The 19,284-nt window shown below is 38.8% G+C and overlaps 1 long non-coding RNA gene across 1 annotated transcript; it reads left to right on the plus strand.

Annotated features, from left to right (window-relative positions):
- The first annotated feature begins 7,830 nt into the window (after positions 1-7,830).
- Positions 7,831-17,913, plus strand: LOC130013658 (uncharacterized). The gene is made up of 6 exons (XR_008788864.1): positions 7,831-7,924; positions 10,865-10,988; positions 12,579-12,697; positions 12,847-12,949; positions 15,036-15,172; positions 16,491-17,913. It is a non-coding gene; the product is annotated as an uncharacterized LOC130013658 (long non-coding RNA).
- The last annotated feature ends 1,371 nt before the right edge of the window (positions 17,914-19,284 follow it).

The following is a 19,284-nucleotide window of genomic DNA, read 5'->3' on the forward strand; positions in this document are numbered from 1 at the left end:
AATCTTTCGTCATAGGTCTAGCTGAACTTGCCGCCAAAGAAACAATTTTTTTTTTGTGCAGGCCTAGAGTGTTAGTGCTAACAAGATAAGGCCAGCTCAATCTTTCGTCATAGGTCTAGCTGAACTTGCCGCCAAAGAAACAAATAATACGCTGGTATTTAACAAACTAAGAGAAAGAGGATTTTCCAAACGATATCTCCGACGTATAAAAAACAACACTCTAGTTGAAATTTCCGCCAAAGAAACAAATAATATGCAACCAGCAGTTAAACCCAAAACTTGTGGCCACCCAAGATGTCAAACATACAAAATCATAAACATATCCGACCATTTCCATAACAAAACATCTGGCACACAATTCCCAATATTAGACAAACTTCCATGCAGCTGTTCAAACATAATTTATTTAATTTCATGTAGACACTGTGACAAGCAATACGTAGGGGAGACTCAAGATGTACTTCGGGAAAGAATTAACAATCATCGGTGAGACATAGTCACCCAAAAAGACAAAACGGTCTCAATTCACTTCAACCAACCAAATCATGACATTTCTGATCTCATTGTCACGCCAATAGAAAAGACCAAGAGCGACTTTGAAACTACAGAATGAATTAAAACGTTTAGGCTAACGAGAAAAATTCTGGATTGACAAATTGAAAACAACAGCACCCCCCCCCCCCTCTAGGTTTGAATATTCATACGTGTAGCGCAATAACCCCCTTTGTAGTTCCATTTAGCTCGGCAGCAGCAAATGCATCCGAAATCATCAAAAAACACTATACTGTAAATCTGAACGACATCCTTGTATACAGTAAATTAGACTAAATAACACCAGCCCTCGCCCTAACCCAAAGCAAACAATATAGCAAACCGTAGCCCCTAACCCATAGAAAATAAAATACACTAGTTATAAGAATCCTTAGCCGTAACTCAAGGATAGTGAAAAAAAACCTCGTTTTTAGGAAATCCACCCGAGAGCCTCAAATTTATTCTTTTTTCTTCAGAAACTAAAAACACCAGAAAACTACAAACGACACTGAAGGAAGACCACCAGTGCCACCAACACCAAAAAGAGCGAAACCAACTATGTAGATTAATCTATGTATTGCACGTATTTTTAATAAAACTAGGAAATATCACGAACCAAATTTATATCATACTAGCTCAGTGCTTATATGGAGACTTAACCTCTCCCCCAAATTCTTAAACCTAACCTACAATCTCGCCAACAATCACGTGCCCTAACCTTATTTACATCTCAGCGACCTTGACAAAAATTGAGCTGGCCTTAACAAATAGATTTGCTCAGGTCTACAGATGCAACGCTTTGAATCCCAGATAACGTTGTTATTCCAATTCACACGTTTCCCGTTCGTCCAGTTCCTGTTGGATATAACATGGAGGCGACTGGACAACAAAGTCACTGTCAAACGGGGCCATCTGTGACCATTGAAGCTGTGATAAGTGCATCTCTACCAGACGGGAATGTTCTGGCTTCCCGTCAACCTCGTTCCCGGGTCGGGTATAAGATTTCTTTGCATACAGTTGCCTAATTGTGTAGGGTATCTTCAGTAGAACTTTACGGAATCCCTTGGCGCATGCGTTATAAATGATGAAATTGACAGAGAAGTTCAAATAGAAGAGGACTTGAAAGATTTGTTGCAGAAGATGTTCCAGAATAGTCGTACTGTAGGTAACATCAATCATAGAACGGAAGAAAGCCTGTAGACGCAACGCATGACTTGGCAAATTTAAAATCAAGAATGCGACGACTGTAGTGATCAGCGTCTTCTTCATCTGTCGCTGTGCCTTGAACCTTCCATCTGTTGGATCTACTTCCACCGTGGCATCCATGGGTGCGTTCTCGTTTTTCGAGTGACGTCTGCTGGGAATCCATCTCATGACGTCAATGAGAATCCTCGTGTTCATAAAAACGAGTAGCGTGAAGGGTACGACCAGGGTAAGGGTTGTATCGGTCAATGATATACCAACTAACGCTACTCCCACATGCCCAACTGTGACGCACAGCACGTGATTCTCCACCGTGATAGTCTCGGATGTCCAGAAGGAGAAGGAATACAAGATGACCGAGAACAACATGAGACAACACACGATGGTACGAGCTGATTTTGGAGTACACATTCTAGCGGCTATATTTATGTAGAAAATGGCAATGTAGATTTCTGTTGTCAAGGCTGTAATAAACCAAACAGATGTAAAACTAAACACATACGTCACGTAGACTAACGTCTGACAAACCCCCGGCACATGGACAATCGCTATTCCTGTACTATCCAACCAACCGATTCCAGCACAGACGAGGAATCCCGTCTCAGACACGGCTAGAGCTGCTAGGTAGACTGATGACGACACACTACGTAAGTTGGAGAACAGAAACACGAGGAAGGAGATTCCATTACCCAGCATTCCCGTCACAATAATGATCGGTATTAAATAATTGTTGCATAATCTGACCAACGCCTGAAGATGTTCGTATTCGTATCTACCAACTGGTTCGGATAAATTAGTAGCAGACGTGTTTACCTGGGTGAAGTTCATCCCCGGAATATACTCAACCACTTCCATAATTTATACCTGAAATCAAACCAAACATATGCGTCATTATTATTATTATTTTAAAAATGGCATCCAAGATGTGTATGAATGTTTCAAATCAAATTAGAAATGATTCGTTCACATCCATGCTTTGATTGATATGGTGAATTTACAATATGATTAAAATACAGATCTATATTTCGTTTCGTTTTTGTTTATACTTTCGATGACCTACACTACGTGAATATCTGACCAACTGTACTGGATGGTCGCGTCAGAGGTCATACAGTGCAGCGACCGACAATGCGAACTATAGACTAGCTAGCCAGCGTCTCATCCACTTATTTAGTTTGATATTAATACCGTTGAGAGAATACTCTTCGAAATAAATTAGTAGCTCATTTCCATATTATAAGGGAGCAACGGTGGCTAAGTGGGTAAGACACTGGCTCGCTATCCTGGGAGTCGCGTGTTCGAACCCTACATTGGCCGAGAAAGTTCATCGAGATTTTCCGAATTGGGTTCCCCTTGTTAGTGGTGCAGGAAGGAGGGCCTGGCAAGGGCAGATGTCTAACCGCTCGTATAGCAAGAACAACCGAGGTCCCGTGTATACATTGACGTGCACGTAAAAGATCCCTTGGCAGTTGGAATTCGATATAAGAGTGGGCTGTAGCGCCGCTACCCGGGCAAAATTTCCCCTCATAGCCTACTGTATGGCGTATGCCCGTCTTCATTAGCCCTGTATAGGAGCAGAACAGTAGGCCGTTAAACAACATTTCATTTGATGAGTATATGTCATAGTTTACAATGGATAACTGTAAATAAATTAGAAAAACTTGACATAGTTACAGGGTGTTTACATCCTATTGACATCAATATATTGACAGTCAGACATTGTTCATTTACTTACATGTCAAGTGGTGACGACTGGGAGATTCAATTCTTCATGACGTTAGTCATAGGTGGAAAACAATGACAAGAAATAGGTGGTCCTGGTAGGTTGTAACGCCCCGTTGGTGAGAATCTTTTCAAATTGTGAGGGGGTTTTTTTTAGGGGGTGGGGGATGTTTTGTTTCTGGTTTTTTGTCCAACAAGGTTTGCCTTTATTTGCTACTCATTTGCTAGTACATTTGTACTAAAAAATGCCATGTGGCCCTTCGACCTATAAACAATCGCGCTAGAGGGGCTTACGACCTATAAACAATCGCGCTAGAGGGCTTACGACCTATACACAATCGCGCTAGATGGGCTTACGACCTATAAACAATCGCGCTAGATGGGCTTACGACCTATAAACAATCGCGCTAGATGGGCTTACGACCTATAAACAATCGCGCTAGAGGGGCTTACGTTCACTTTTTTGTCTGTTGATGAAAATTTGTGTCCAGGGGTTCGGTGACTAGCTAATGAATTAAGATGAAATGGCGTTTAACGTCCTACTGTTCTGCTCCGACTGGGCTAATGAAGACGGGCATATACCATACAGTGTTCTATGAAGGAAATTTTGCCCGGACAGCGGCACTATGGCCAACTCTTATTTCTAGAACGCGTTTCGGGCGATGTGCCCTTCATCGGCTGGTAACAACAAAACCCAGTCTTGCCAAGTTTGTTGCCGGGGATATTCTACTATGATTTATCTACAAGGAATGGATCCTGTCTTTCCTCGGATGCATCACTGAGATCCAAACTTATATAGGGAATCTTCCGCCCTTTTATTTCTATCGAGTGCGGGGTTTTATCGTCTCTTTCTTGGAAGCGAAAGAATCCTTGGTAGTTGTCATTCAACGAGGAATAGAATAGAATGAAACCCCTTTGACACAAACTAGGTCATTTCGGGACTTACATATGGATCAATTTTATTTCAATAATTCGATTGCGTGTAGGAGTCTTTAGCAGTTGGAGGAAACCTGAGGACCCGGGGAAAACCCACGAGGCTGGACGATTGGCCCTACTCGTTATCACGTACAAGCGGAGAATCGAAACCGTAGCACTTGACTCAATGACAAACATTCTGATCCAGACAGCTCGGCCACCCAAACCTTCATATAGATAGTCTCAAGGAGTTGGACACGGTTATAACAAAACCATTACACACTGCTCTACATGGTCGGTTTACAAAAACAAAATTACTGGATGAGCTTACCTACTAAAACTGAATTTTACAAAACAAAAAAATATTGGTTGAACTTACCTACTAAAACTGAATTTTACAAAACAAAAAAATACTGGTTGAACTTACCTGCTAAAACTGAATTTTACAAAACAAAAAAACGTATCAAATGAATCAAGAAATATTATTCAAAAGATTTTTTTTTCAGTGATGTCAATTATTTCTGTTGACCCCTAATGATGTGAAATTCCAATAACGGGACGGCAAATTGGAACTTGAGTATTAATCCAGGTGTTAATAAACACTCCACACCTGGTGCCGATCTATAACACTATGGAGGCGGTCACTGGCTCCAGTTGCTTAAATAGCCAGAATGAAAGCGATCATGCTATAAATGGCCTAAAATCTATTTGTTAAGGCCAGCTCAATTTTCGTCAAGGTAGCTGAGGTGTAAAATAAGGTTAGGGCACGTGATTGACGGAAAGATTGTAGATTAGGGTTAGTGTAAGCATTTGGGGCTAGGTACAGGGTTAGGGTTAGGGTTGGGTTTAGATCTCGTAACCTTTGACCAAACTTGAAGTTGGCCTTAAAAAATAGATCTAACCTACATAAATGGTAAAGTTTGTCTTCAGGTGTTAATTTCAACTACTGTTACCATGGTAAAGATGGCGTCTAATTATTCACGGTGAAAAATAGAAGTTAAGGGTTCCAAAATAGCCTGAGAACTGAGGTAGGGAAGAGCGGTATTTTACCGTATTTTCATATTGCAGCTAAAGGAAGGGATAGGAACTGTCAGCGGACTAATATAATTCGTATCTTTAGTTTTCCCGCTGATTTTACCTTTTTCCTAGTGGTCCATATTTATTGTGGTGATTGTTTTATTCTAGTTTTGTTAAGTTTAGTTACTCTTTAATTAAAGGACAGTTGGACAGCTGAATGGTTAGCACGTGCGCGCTGTATCATAAGGCCTATCATTGAGTCAACTGGCGTGGTTTCGAATCCCCGGTTGTACGTGACAAGGAGTAGGATCACCTGTCCAACCTCGTGGGTTTTCTCCGGGTCCTCCCACTGCAAGCGAATTATTGAAATGAAATTAAACAATATGTTAGTCCCGAAATGACCTAGTTTGTGTCGAGTGGACGTTAAACCCCATCTCTCTCTTTCTCTCTCTCTCTCTCTCTCTCTCTCTTCCACCCCCAATCTCAACTGCGACACATGTACAGTAGAAAGTTAAACACAAGCGATATAATTATTGAACCTTCTAGTGGAAGATAAACGACGTCGAAATATTCACGGGATCCGCCTCCCGCCAATTCCCCAGCCATATTAAATATAAAATCTCGTGCACCTCGCCCCCCTCCCCCACGGCAAGCCCCCACTAACCCCCCGCCATTTCTTGTGCCTCCTACAGATTTCTAAGTGTAAATTATCAGTTATATGGTTGTTAATATGATGATGATATCTCTCTCCCTCTCTTTAATAAAAACACCTTTCCCAGGGGATGTTTAGTTTTCTTGTTTTTTCCTCTTCTATCTTTTTAAAGATACGTTATGGGAGATATCTGACCTCATTTACACTTGTTTAAAGACCTAATCTATATGTGCGACAAAAAACAAACTTTTCTATTGTAGGTGCATCTTCATCATTCATATCTTGGTAGCATCAAAAATTGGAAAATTATTCTTGGGACCCTGAATTGCCCCCAAGAACTTTTAATGGTCGAATATCTTGTGGTTTGTATCTTTTCAGCACTAGCAAATATAAAGAATCCATTTCTTCCGACACTAAATCTAGACAATGCTGTAATTAAAGAAGTTTCTGAGCACAATCACCTGGGGCTGACTTTCCAAAATACTGTAAGGGGGATACTCATATAAATAAGATTTTGGCCAAAACAAGTAAATTTGTAAATTGTCTTCGCTCATTAAAATATAGATTGAGTCGTAGATCTCTGCAAACCATGTATACCTCATATATTCGTCCTCATTTCGACTACTGTGACGTTATTTGTCAACGATTCATCCCCTTCGTACCTTCAAGAACTGATACACAATTACATTCCTACACGCGATCTCAGATCAAGAAACCAACTGAAACTTTACACTCCAGGCTACAACATGTGAAGACCTTCGGGTACAGGTCATTTTCTCATGCTGCGCCATTATTCTGGAACGAAATTGATATTGATGTGAGGCGATGTGATAATCTTGGAACTTTTAAGTCAAAACTGAAAACATTTGGCCCCCGTCACACTTTTAAGGCAGTCAGAAAAGGGCATGGCCCCACTTTTTCCGGTCAGATTTATATTTTTTATATTGAGACATTGTATGGCAATATTTCAGAAATAATTCTGATCCTATTACACATGAGGCAAATTTTAGCCCTTTTTGACCCTTTTTATCTGCCCCGCCCAACCAAATGCCCCACTGAAACCTCGTAAGACTGGGTGTTTTGAATTTGCCCTATCAATAGCTGCCAATTAATATGGTCAAACCTTCTATTACTTATGACGCAGTTTTTTCGTTACTGGCTCTTGGACTATAAAGGAACACCTAGTTAGACAGAGAGAGAGAGAGAGAAATGGGGTTTAACGTCCACTCGACACAAACTAGGTCATTTCGGGACTAACATATGGTTTAATTTTATTTCAATAATTCGCTTACGCATAGGGGTCTTTAGCAGTGGGAGGAAACCGGAGGACCCGGAGAAAACCCACGAGGTTGGACAGGCGCCCCTACTCCTTGTCACGTACAACCGGGGATTCGAAACCACGCCAGTCGACTCAATGACAGACTTTATGATACAGCGCGCCCACGCTAACCATTCAGCCATCCACCCCCACCCCCCGCCCCCCTAGTTAGACAAATGACAATATGGGTCTGGAAGAAATACCTAGCACACTCATGGCGATCGGGGACTTCAAGGAACACCAACCTAGACTAATGGCGATCAGGAACTTTAACGTTATTTGGGGTTTTAAAAACAAATAGCTAAAAATGACAACCTTTTCAATCATGAGTTGACATTTTCGTGCTGACAATGATTCAAAATAATGATTCAAAAACCGATGAATTCACAATTTTAACAATCACGAGGGAAGAGGCGGGGGGAACCTTGGGCGTTGATGACGTCTGGTTTCCGTTTTACGTCTATATAAGTCAATATTAGTGCCTTGGTTTCAACGCGAATATTAAAGTGTATATTTGTCAATTAAGAAATATAAAATGGATTTATTCGCCACTCTCTTGTTAGCAGGTAATTATCTTAATGTTTATTTAAATGAAATGGGGTTTAACGTCATAGTTCTGGGCTAATTAAGACGGGATTTTTTGTTCCATCCGAACGACTAGATATGCGTTTAAGATTTGCTTTTTTCGGAAAATATCGGACATTTAAGTTGATAGTCGCCCGGTTTGGATTAAAAGAAATGAAATGAAATGGGGTTGAATGTCATAGGGTTTTTTTTGCACCGACCGGTCTAATGAAGGCGGATTATTAGCAGGTAATTATCTTAGTATTTATTTAAATGAAATGTAATGGGGTTTAACGTCATACTTCTGGGCTAATGAAGACGGTTTTTTGTTCCATCCGAACAACTAGATATGCGTTAAAAGATTTGCTTTTATCGGAAAATATCAGACATTTAACTAGATAGCCACCCGGTTTGGATTAAAAGAAATTAAATGAAATGGGGTTTAACGTCTTACTGGGCTAATGAATATGGGCGTACGCTATAAAATGTGCTGTGAGGTAAATTTTGTCCGGACATCGGCGCTATGGCCTACTCTTATATCGAAATCCATCCGCCAAGGGATCTTTTAGGTGCACGCCAACGACTAGACAGGACCTAGTAACACGTAAAAATCTTTTCTATTATTCGTCAAATTACAGTGCCGGATTTAGATGAATAGATGGCCTGGGTCATTCCAGTTATAAGATACCCCCCCCCCCCCCAACCTCCCCTTCTCCCACTCCCCCACCTCTAAGATACCGTGTATCCATTGACGTGTACGTAAAAGATCCCTTGACATTTGGAATTCGACATAAGAGTAAGTCATACGCAGCAGAGCTGTCCGGGCAAAATTTCCCTCACGGCACACTGTATGACGTATATGAAGTTGAACCTGAACGTAGGTCGAAGATGAATGATGCATATAGACAATTTAACATCCCAGTGAACTGATTAGCACGACAACACTGTGAAATATACATTGGACCGGATAGTTGTCATCACCATTACTATTAATTATTTTATTCACAGGCATTAATATCATCATCATATTAAAAAACATATAACTGATAATTTACACTTAGAAATCTGTAGGAAGCACAAGAAACGGCGGGGGTTAGTGGGGGCTTGCCGTGGGGGAGGGGGGGCGAGGTGCACGAGATTTTATATTTAATATGGCTATGGGGAATTGGCGGGAGGCGGATCCCGTGAATATTTCGACGTCGTTTACCTTCAACTAGAAGTTCAATAATTATATCGCTTGTGTTTAACTTTCTACTGTACATGTGTCGCAATTGAGATTGGGGGTGGGAGAGAGAGAGAGAGAGATGGGGTTTAACGTCCACTCGACACAAACTAGGTCATTTCGGGACTAACATATTGTTTAATTTTATTACAATAATTCGCTTGCACGTAGGGGTCTTTAGCAGTGGGAGGAAACCGGAGGACCCGGAGAAAACCCACGAGGTTGGACAGGCGACCCTACTCATTGTCACATACAACCGGGGATTCGAAACCACGCCAAATGACTCAATGACAGGCCTTTTGATACAGCGTGCACGTGCTAACCATTCGGCCATCCACACAACCCCCCCCCCCCGGTCGGGCGAGGGATAATTGCTTGTTATATCAGCAAGTCGACCATTGCGTGAAAGAGCGTGGATTCGATTCAACGCCTGTATGTGACAAGCTGTAAAGTTGTCTGTCTAACCTCGTGGGTTTTCTTCGGATCCTCTCTTAGTTAAAAGACTCATACGCCCAAGCAAATTATTGGAATAAAATTGAACCAGATGTTAGTCCCGAAATGAACTAGTTTGTATCGAGTGGACGTTAAACCCTACGTTAAAGCCGTTTGGGACGACAAACCGAGCTCCAGCATTTACATTGCTGTGCACATAAAAGATCTTTTGGCAGTTGTAATTCGATATAAGAGTAGGCCGTAGCGCCGTTGTCCGGGCAAAGTCCTCTTTGGAGCAGAACAGCATGACATTAAACCTCTTTCATATCCTACCGAATCAAGTGAATTCATTACTTGACGGTTGTTAATTTATTCAACAGGTGAAAGGAACATGCGGTTCTAGTTACAGGAGGGTGAAATGTGTTGTTAATTAAATTAAGACGTCTTAAGTTATAGGGGTTAAATTAAGGACAAAATTATCATATTAGGGTACTGATTTTCAACAGTTTATTAAAACTATATGTAAATACAATTTTAAATCATATATACTTAAAGATACATTATGGGAGATTTTTATAGAGAGTTGGCCATTCTTGCTATAACAGTTCAAAAGTAGATGATGAAAGAAGAATATATTGAAAATTTCAGTCAAATTACTTTATTCTGAACATAGTTATCATCGTTGTAATATTTGACTAAAAATGGTAGCGAAATGCGTCTTCACCTTCGCCGATCGTTTGATTGACAGGCGTTAACTCCACCTACATATCTCGATTATCAAGTAAAGTTTTCAATGGCATACGGAAACGCTTTACAGCGGCCTCGCTAAGTACACTCTATCATTTAGCCTCGATCTAACTGACGTATTTTCATCAGGTTGAGCCATTATTTGATTTAATCAATTAGTGAAATCCTATTTAAATCCGAGCTGTAGCCGAGCCATCCGTGGGTCTACAGAGTTGATTTTGGGCTTGTTGTTTAAATAAAGATCTAATTTATAATTTCTATAACATCTGAAGCCTAAATTAAGACTTGCAATAATCAGATTTAGCTCTTGCATAATGTATGTTTAATGATCCATATCATATGTCAAGCCTTTTTCTCCCGGACATCCCGTTTCCTCCCACTGCTACAGACACCTACTCACTTTTCAGGATATCTATCTCTCTCTCTCTCTCTCGCTCTCTCTCTCTCTCATATCATCATCATTTCATCGCCATCATCATCATCATCATCACCATCATCATTATTATGATTATTATTAATATGATTATTATTATGTTTATAGTATTTTGTGTTGGTATAAAAGGAGAATGCGACGAATACGGAGCGATCGAGTGTGAAGGGTATAATCTACTCCCAGATCATCCTCTTGGACTTCTGCTACCCGACGAAATTGAGCCCTTGTGTAGGTAAGTTTCCCGATATTTGTAGCACCATTTCTCGTTCATATTTTCTTTATAGTATAAATCAAGGACAACTTGTAGCAACATTTCTCGTCCATATTTTACAGATATGAATTATCTTTTAAACATAGATTATGCAAGAGATAAACCTGCCTATTGCAGGTCTTTCTTTAGGCCTGAAATGTTATCTAAATTATTAATTAGACATTAATTAACTTATTCAGACAATAATCAACTCACATTGACATCGCTAGCCTGTGATATTTGCTGGATTGGGGTCCGATTTGCTGCAAAACGCTCATACATGATTAAATCAAAAAGTGGATTATCGAGACTATGTTTATTTTATCGTACCGACTTTAGTAATGATGATCGTGGCTATGCCCACAATTCAATCCTAAATTCTTGGTTCAGAGTGGACCAATTTGACTGATATTTTCAGCAAATTCCCTTTACATTATCTAGTTTTTAACTACTAAGCAGCAAATATACAGCATTGTATATTTGTGACCACATCTCCAACTTTACCTGAGCAATAAGGTTCCTTCCCAAACACAGAATTGGAAACAGGAAATGTGAACGTCTACAGTTTACCCAAAAAACATAACTGGCGACACAGGCAATGGAGAACAGTTCTGTTCACAGATGAGAGTCGGTATTGCGTATCAACTGCGTCGACGTGACCAGCGTTATTCTGACAAATGTGTGATGGAACGAGACCCATGGGGAGGTCCAAGTATAATGGTTTGGGGTGGAATCGGCCTGAACCAGAGAGTGTGTCCTGTCGTGTTCCAAAATCTTCGTCCAGGGAGAGGAGGTGGCATCACAGCAGTGCGCTACATCGATCAAGCTCTCAGACCCCACGTCATACCACATTTCGCACGTCATCGAAACAACGTTTTCCAGCATGACAACGCCTTGGCCACACCGCCAGAGTTACTCGGGACTTTCTACAATAGAACGGTGTCAATGTTATGCACTGGCCAGCCTTTAGTTCGGACTTTTGCTGTTTAGTATATTGTAGTGAGAACTGCCAGCTCTTTATCTAATCAGTCCCCTATAGTGCATCTTTAAATACCACTTATAGGACCGAACTCTTTATCTCCATGTGTATGACTCCTGACGCGACCTTCCACTCCATCCAATCAGATCTTCATGTAGTGTAGGCCATCGAAAGTATAAAAAAAAACCGAAACGAAATATAGATCTGTGTTTTACTCAGATTGACATCTGTCATCATCCTCGGTTTTCCTCAACTGCGTTCATCCTCCTCAAGTCGTGAAGGCGGGATTGAGAAGGGCCTCATTCGTTGATAGTCTAAGGACTTTCTTTCTCCATATCCGGCACTGAGCAGCGGACACGCCATAGTGTATCTTAAACAGACTTTAACGTGTCCAAAACTGGTGGTAACATGTCCTAAACCAGTGGCAACGTGTCCCAAACCGGTGGTAACGTGTCTTACACCGACAATAACGTGTCTCAGACCGGTAATAGCTGGTCAGCTGGTCTCAAATTGGTAGTAACGTAGCCCAACCCGTAATCATTTTCTCTGCCACCATATAATTTTGTATAACATTTTTGTATAAATAATTACAGCGTAGTGACAAAATTAGCGTCTTGTTTGAATGCATCTGCTGCCGGCTGTGAACAGGTTGAACAAATCGGCTGGAGAAGTGCCATTTTGACTTCTATGTACATCTGTAATAACCAAAAAGGTATGATGAAATTTATAAACTTATACACATAGTAATATACACATAGTGATATAAACATAGCAATATACACATAGTGATATACACATAGTAATACACACATAGTACATATAGTAATATACACATTGTATACACATTGTATTTATCAACAGCGTATAGAAAATCTGTGTCCTGTTTCTTCAAAGATGAGACCGTTTCAGCCATGGAAAAATGTGCTGATGATCTGGAATACAACATGGATGAAATGGAATGTGGGTAAGTTGATTTTATATCCACTACTTTGTATCATTCAAATATTATACGGAACGAACTGATGGTCTGTTTATATAAAGGCGGATAAATCGCCAACTTGGAATGAAAATGTTAGTTGATTGCAACAAGATTAAAAATCGTCCACTTTTGACAATTGAAATCCCGGTCTAAACGCTTGTTCCAGTCAGCTGTATTAATAAGTGCAGCACCTCACAAAAAGCTCAGAAGATAACCCTGCGGAGAAACACGCATTTCACACGGATAATACAGCCCCGGACCTGGGGTGAAACATGCTTCGCTTAAAAAAAAAGAAAACAGAACAAAACGAGGGAGATACTTTAAGATAAATAAGTGGAAGGGGGGGGGGTATTTGCTTAAACGTTCCGGTATTGAATTCTCTCAATCCCCCAAAAAGTGACAACCCAGCGTAAAGGGGGATTTCGGGCAACAACAACAATGCAGCCAAAACATATTCGTTGTGCTTAATTAAGTCACGATTCTTTTCACCCCACCTCGGTTGTCAGGACTGACAGAACTGTGACAGGACTGAATTCCACGTTACTAGATTGAAATTCTGTCAATTCTTGACGTTCTGGGCTGTGAATCGAATATCCCCAGGTAGTTTCGAATCTTGGTAGTCTTACTTGTTCCAGGTTGAGGGCTTCTAATTCAACTTGTGGTGCGATGGATAAAGAGAGAGAGAGAGAAAGGGGGGGGGGGAGAAATGGGGTTGAACATCCACTCGACGCAAACTAGGTTATTTCGGGACTAACATATGGTTCAATTTTTTTCAATAGCAGTGGGAGGAAACGTGGGGACCAGGAGAATACTAACCATTCGGCCATCACCCCAACCCCTACCCTCCAAATAAACCAGAGATTATATATCATATCAATAGTCTTTGTGTTTATTTGTCAATATTTAAATTCTGGAGAAAATGTTGTTCTGAAAGTCCCGGTGCGTCATGTTAGTATTTACGAACATATGTTGTCCCATACTCCTCGCAGCGTTTCGTTTGATTACAACTAATCCCACTAAACACTGCTTTTATGGAAGCAAATTTCTGTTCCAAATTATGATTGGTCAATAGTCCGATTAACAACCAATAGCTAACTGCTTAACTGCTTTAAACAGGGCTCCAAATTGGACTAATTATGTTTACATAACATTACGTCATGACTCACGATTTTATGCCCAATTAACCAGCGCATAGCAGAATATTGCAGAAAAATTAATTGCGTGACAAACGAGGCTGTCATTATAGTATCAACATGGATACAATGTAAACAATACTGTATAGAGACAAAGAATACTTTCACCGTTTTTAATACCTTAAATCACTGTCAAAAGTTTTCGGGAAGACCCCAGACTAAACGAAGGGCTGTCATGTTGATGTACGTGGGATAAATTTGATTGAACGGAAAGAATAGACACACTACCTCAAAAACTCAAGTATCAGAAGCCAATCCAACAATGGGCAGAGGGGGGTTTCTCGGGCCGTTGCTTCAGGAATATGATGTTGTCCGTGAATATTGATTGATAAGGCTGTGTTGTGTTAAATAAATCCTATTCAATCCGATTCAATATTATCTAGCGTTTGTATTTTGAATTTGAATCCTTAAAGATGCATTATGTAAGAGCTAAATCTGCTTATTTCAGGTCTTTCCTTGGGCCTGAAATGTTATCTAAATTATTAATTAGACATTTATTAACATGACAAGACGATAATCAACTCTCTAGGCTATTGGATACTCTTTATTTTCAGCAGATTTAAAAGCGATTGGCACTTAATGATTCAATTACGAAATTGAACATCGAGACTTTGCTAACTATCGTACCAACGGTAGCAATGACATTCGAGACTCCGCTATTCTATAAACAGCCCTAACTCAGCTCAGAATGAAGAACTTCGATTGACATTTCAACATATTCATTTTTCATTATCTACTTTTGAACTATATGAGCTAGAAATATCAGCACTTTATCTAAATTTACATAAAGCATATTTAATGTCAAATGATCAATCGGAGTAGATATTGGCGTGAATTAAATTTGATATTTTAGCACAACATGATTTCTATATTTACAGAAGTTTCCCCGTGTTTAAGCAGTGTACAATCAATGCCATTACTACTAATTGTCAACCGGAAGCTGTGGTAACTATGCGCGCCATATTAGACGTAAACACGGCACCAAAACTTGATGCAATGAATTGTCCCGTTGAAGGTAATCTTAATACTACTTCGTATTTGAGTACATGTATTTCACATAGCTAGAAAAAGAATTTACTTAAGTAATTTATATTGCAAACAATTTTTGTTTTATTTACGTAATTTATATTGCTAACAAATTGTTGTTTAATTTGAGTAATTCACACAGCTAACAAATTGTTGTTGTATTGGGGTAGTTCATATAGTTAACAAATCGTAGTTTAAATCGAGTAATAAAATGTTTCTCAGCATCTATAAGAGAGGCCAGAAGTTTGATTTTCTTTCGATGTGTTGATACATTTACACCCAATCATCAGTAGTCTATCTATGTATGGGTTAAAAGAAAAGATTAACAAGATTAATAAAGATATCATGAATTGATTTCTGTTTCTTTGCTTTTCAACTTAATACTGGTAATTGTGCGAGGAGAGGTAAATTTATATTAGTCACGATTGTCAGGTCTGCTTTTTGCCGCTGCCACATATCTTTTTGTTTTGACCTTGATCGTCTAATGAGGGTTTGTTGACTCTGGACTGCTATTGTTGTATCTCTCTTCTTAAGGACTTCACCATTGTGTTTTCTTAGGATTCCGAACTCAAATGAGGAACAGGAACAATGATAGTTTTTTTTCTATGCGTTTTTATGTCACAACAATTACACAATAGGCTACATTACAATATTTAAAATTAACATCTCCTTCTCTCAACCCCAACTCCTGTAAAAGTCTAACCAGCGTGGCTAGACTCAGGAAACCACTACATCGTGAAATGGTTGTCTAAAGAACCCAATGCGTCTCTCCCAAATATTCTAGCCCTGCTCTCTTATATAGGTGCCTATTCTTTTGTGTGTTTCTTTTGTCTGTGTTATTTACGTGAACAACTGATAACAGCTAAATTCCAAATATGGAATGGACATTCACCCCAACCTGTATATCGACAGGGATTGTTACCTAATTTGGTTAACAAATATGATATATGTTTTATAACAAAGAAACATGTTCATTAATCTATAGCTCAGTTAACGTATCAAAATAACCAGCATATACTTTCTATATTTTTAGGTATGAACTTAGAATCAATAATATGAACGATAACAATATTGTTTAAGCCATCATATTTCTCCCTTTCTTGTCTTTTGACTTTTCCTGTTATTGTCACAATATTTCGTAAACAATTTTTATTTGCGTTTCAGAATAACTCATACAATAGCTAAACTTTGCCAAAGGAGTATAATTAATCAAGACCATAATGTTATTTTACGTATGTGTTCTTTAGCACAAATCAATGCCATCCATATTACTACAATGGTTTGATAATACTATTATTAACTTTCAGACACAACTACGTCATCAACTACTCAAACACCGACTACGTCATCGAATACACAAAAACAACCAACGTCATCAACTAATTTGTATTTACTGATAATGATTCCTCAGATCATATCACTATGTTTCCTTTAAACCAATGTACATTAAATTCAGAAAACAACACAACTAAAAATCATTAAGTTGGAGTTAATTATAGAATTTAATTGGAGTTATATATATAATTTAATTGGAGTTAATTATAGAATTTAATTGGAGTTATATATAGAATTTAATTGGAGTTAATTATAGAATTTAATTGGAGGTAATTATAGAATTTAATTGGAGTTAATTATAGAATTTAATTGGAGTTATATATAGAATTTAATTGGAGGTAATTATAGAATTAAGATGGAGGTGATTATAAAATTTAATTGGAGTTAATTATAGAATTTAATTGGAGGTAATTATAGAATTAAGATGGAGGTGATTATAAAATTTAATTGGAGTTAATTATATAGTTAATTATTTAATTGGAGGTAATTATAGAATTAAGTTGGGGTTAATTATAGGATTAAGTTGGAGGTAATTATAGAATTTAATTGGAGTTATATATAGAATTTAATTGGTGTTAATTATAGAATTAAGCTGGAGGTAATTATAGAATTTAATTGGAGTTAATTTTAAAATTAAGTTGGCAGGTAGAATTTGATATAAGAATAGAATTTAATTGGAGTTAATTATAGAATTTAATTGGAATTAATTAAAGATTGTAATTGAGAGAGGGGTTTTACATAGGCTAAGCCTGTTCCCCAATCCTATTCAGACAACCTGAATAAAAATACTGTTTAAAAAAAAATGTAATTGGAGATAATTATAGAATTAAGTTGGGGGTAATTATAGAATTTAATTGGAGTTAATTATAGAACTTAATTGGTGTTATTTATAGAATTTAATTGGAGTTAATTATAGAACTTAATTGGTGTTATTTATAGAATTTAATTGGAGTTAATTATAGAACTTAATTGGTGTTATTTATAGAATTTAATTAGAATTAATTATAGAAAATAAGAGGAGCTAATTATAGAACTTAATTGGTGTTATTTATAGAATTTAATTGGAGTTAATTATAGAACTTAATTGGTGTTATTTATAGAATTTAATTAGAATTAATTATAGAAAATAAGAGGAGCTAATTATAGAACTTAATTGGTGTTATTTATAGAATTTAATTAGAATTAATTATAGAAAATAAGAGGAGCTAATTATAGAACTTAATTTTTGCTTTATTATTAATGCAGAGAGGGAATCGTGATAAGGGCGATAATATAGTTTTATAAAAATTTAAACATTCGATGTGCTACTGTTTCTAGTCTCTAACATAACACCACTGTGTCGAAGAGACGGGAAATAGGATTGTTGAAGATCTGGAATAAAACCATACTATAGAATGTGTTTCTAAGCTGTGTTGTTTGTAATGAATATATATATATATATATATATATATATATATAGAAGGAAGCGGTTATCTTGGAAAGGGTTACGGGGGCGGTACACATGGGGGGGGGGGGGGTATGGGGTTTAAGTTAAATTACCTAGTTTGTTTCGAGTGGACGTTAAACAAACTAGGTAATTTTGGGACTAAAATATACTTAAATTTTATCTCAATGATTCGCTTGCACGTAGTGGGTCTTTAGCTGTGAGAGGAAACGGGGTACCCGGTGAAAACCCACGAGGTTCGACAGGCGACCCTGCTCCTTGTCGCGTACAAGCGGGAAATCAAAAACCATGCCAGTTGACTCAATGTCAGGGCACCCAACCACCCCGGTACACATAGAACACGGGAGGGCTTGGAGAGGGGGGGGGGCACAGTGATTCATTTTGTATAAAGAGCTGACATACAAACCAGGAGAATCCGTGGACAGATCCCGGTGTTGGTCCAGAAAGTTCCTCAGAATCTTCCAGCATGCTTACCCCCCTTGCTTGTGGCTCAGGATGAGAGGGGGGCGGGGCATCAAGATAATCACGGCTTGCATGAATAAAAAACATGTGATTCAAGCTAGCCTTCCCAACTCCTGATCTAGGACGAATTACGCCCCGCCCGAAGATGTATACAACACTTATTGTTAATTTTAATATCTATGTTTAATAATTTATTTTCAATAATACTATTTACATATTTATACAATACATACAATAACATTTAAGGGACCGACGCAAAATTTTCAAAACTTGAGTCCAAATAAATAAATAAAATGAAACGGGGTTTAACGTCCAGCTGTTCTGCTCCAACTGGGCTAATGAAGACCGGCATACGCCATACAGTGTGCTATGAGGGGAATTTTGCCCGGACAGCGGCACTACGGCCTACTCTTATATCGAATTCCAACTGTCAAGGGATCTTTTACGTGCGTCTTACCCACTTAGCCATCGTGACTCCCCTGTTCGTTTGGAAGCGGGGGGTTGGATGGTTGAATGGTTAGCACGTGCGCGCTTTATCATAAAGCCTGTCATTGAGTCAACTGGCGTGGTTTCGAATCCCCGGTTGCACGTGACAAGGATTAGGGTCACCTGTCCATCCTCGTGGGTTTTCTCCGGGTCTTCCGGTTTCCTCCCACTGCTAAAAGGCCCCTACGCGCAAGCGAATTATTGAAATAAAATTAAACCATATGTTAGTCCCGAAATTACCTAGTTTGTGTCGAGTGGACGTTAAACCCCCATATCTCTTGTTCCTGCGTACATGGGTGTGTGTCTGTGTGTGGGGAGGGGGGGCTCGAATGGTGCGCGTTGCATCATAAGGTCTGTCATTGAGTTACAAAGCA

This window comes from Patella vulgata, chromosome 7, assembly GCF_932274485.2.
Source record: "Patella vulgata chromosome 7, xgPatVulg1.2, whole genome shotgun sequence".
Classification (NCBI taxonomy): Eukaryota; Metazoa; Mollusca; class Gastropoda; family Patellidae; genus Patella; species Patella vulgata.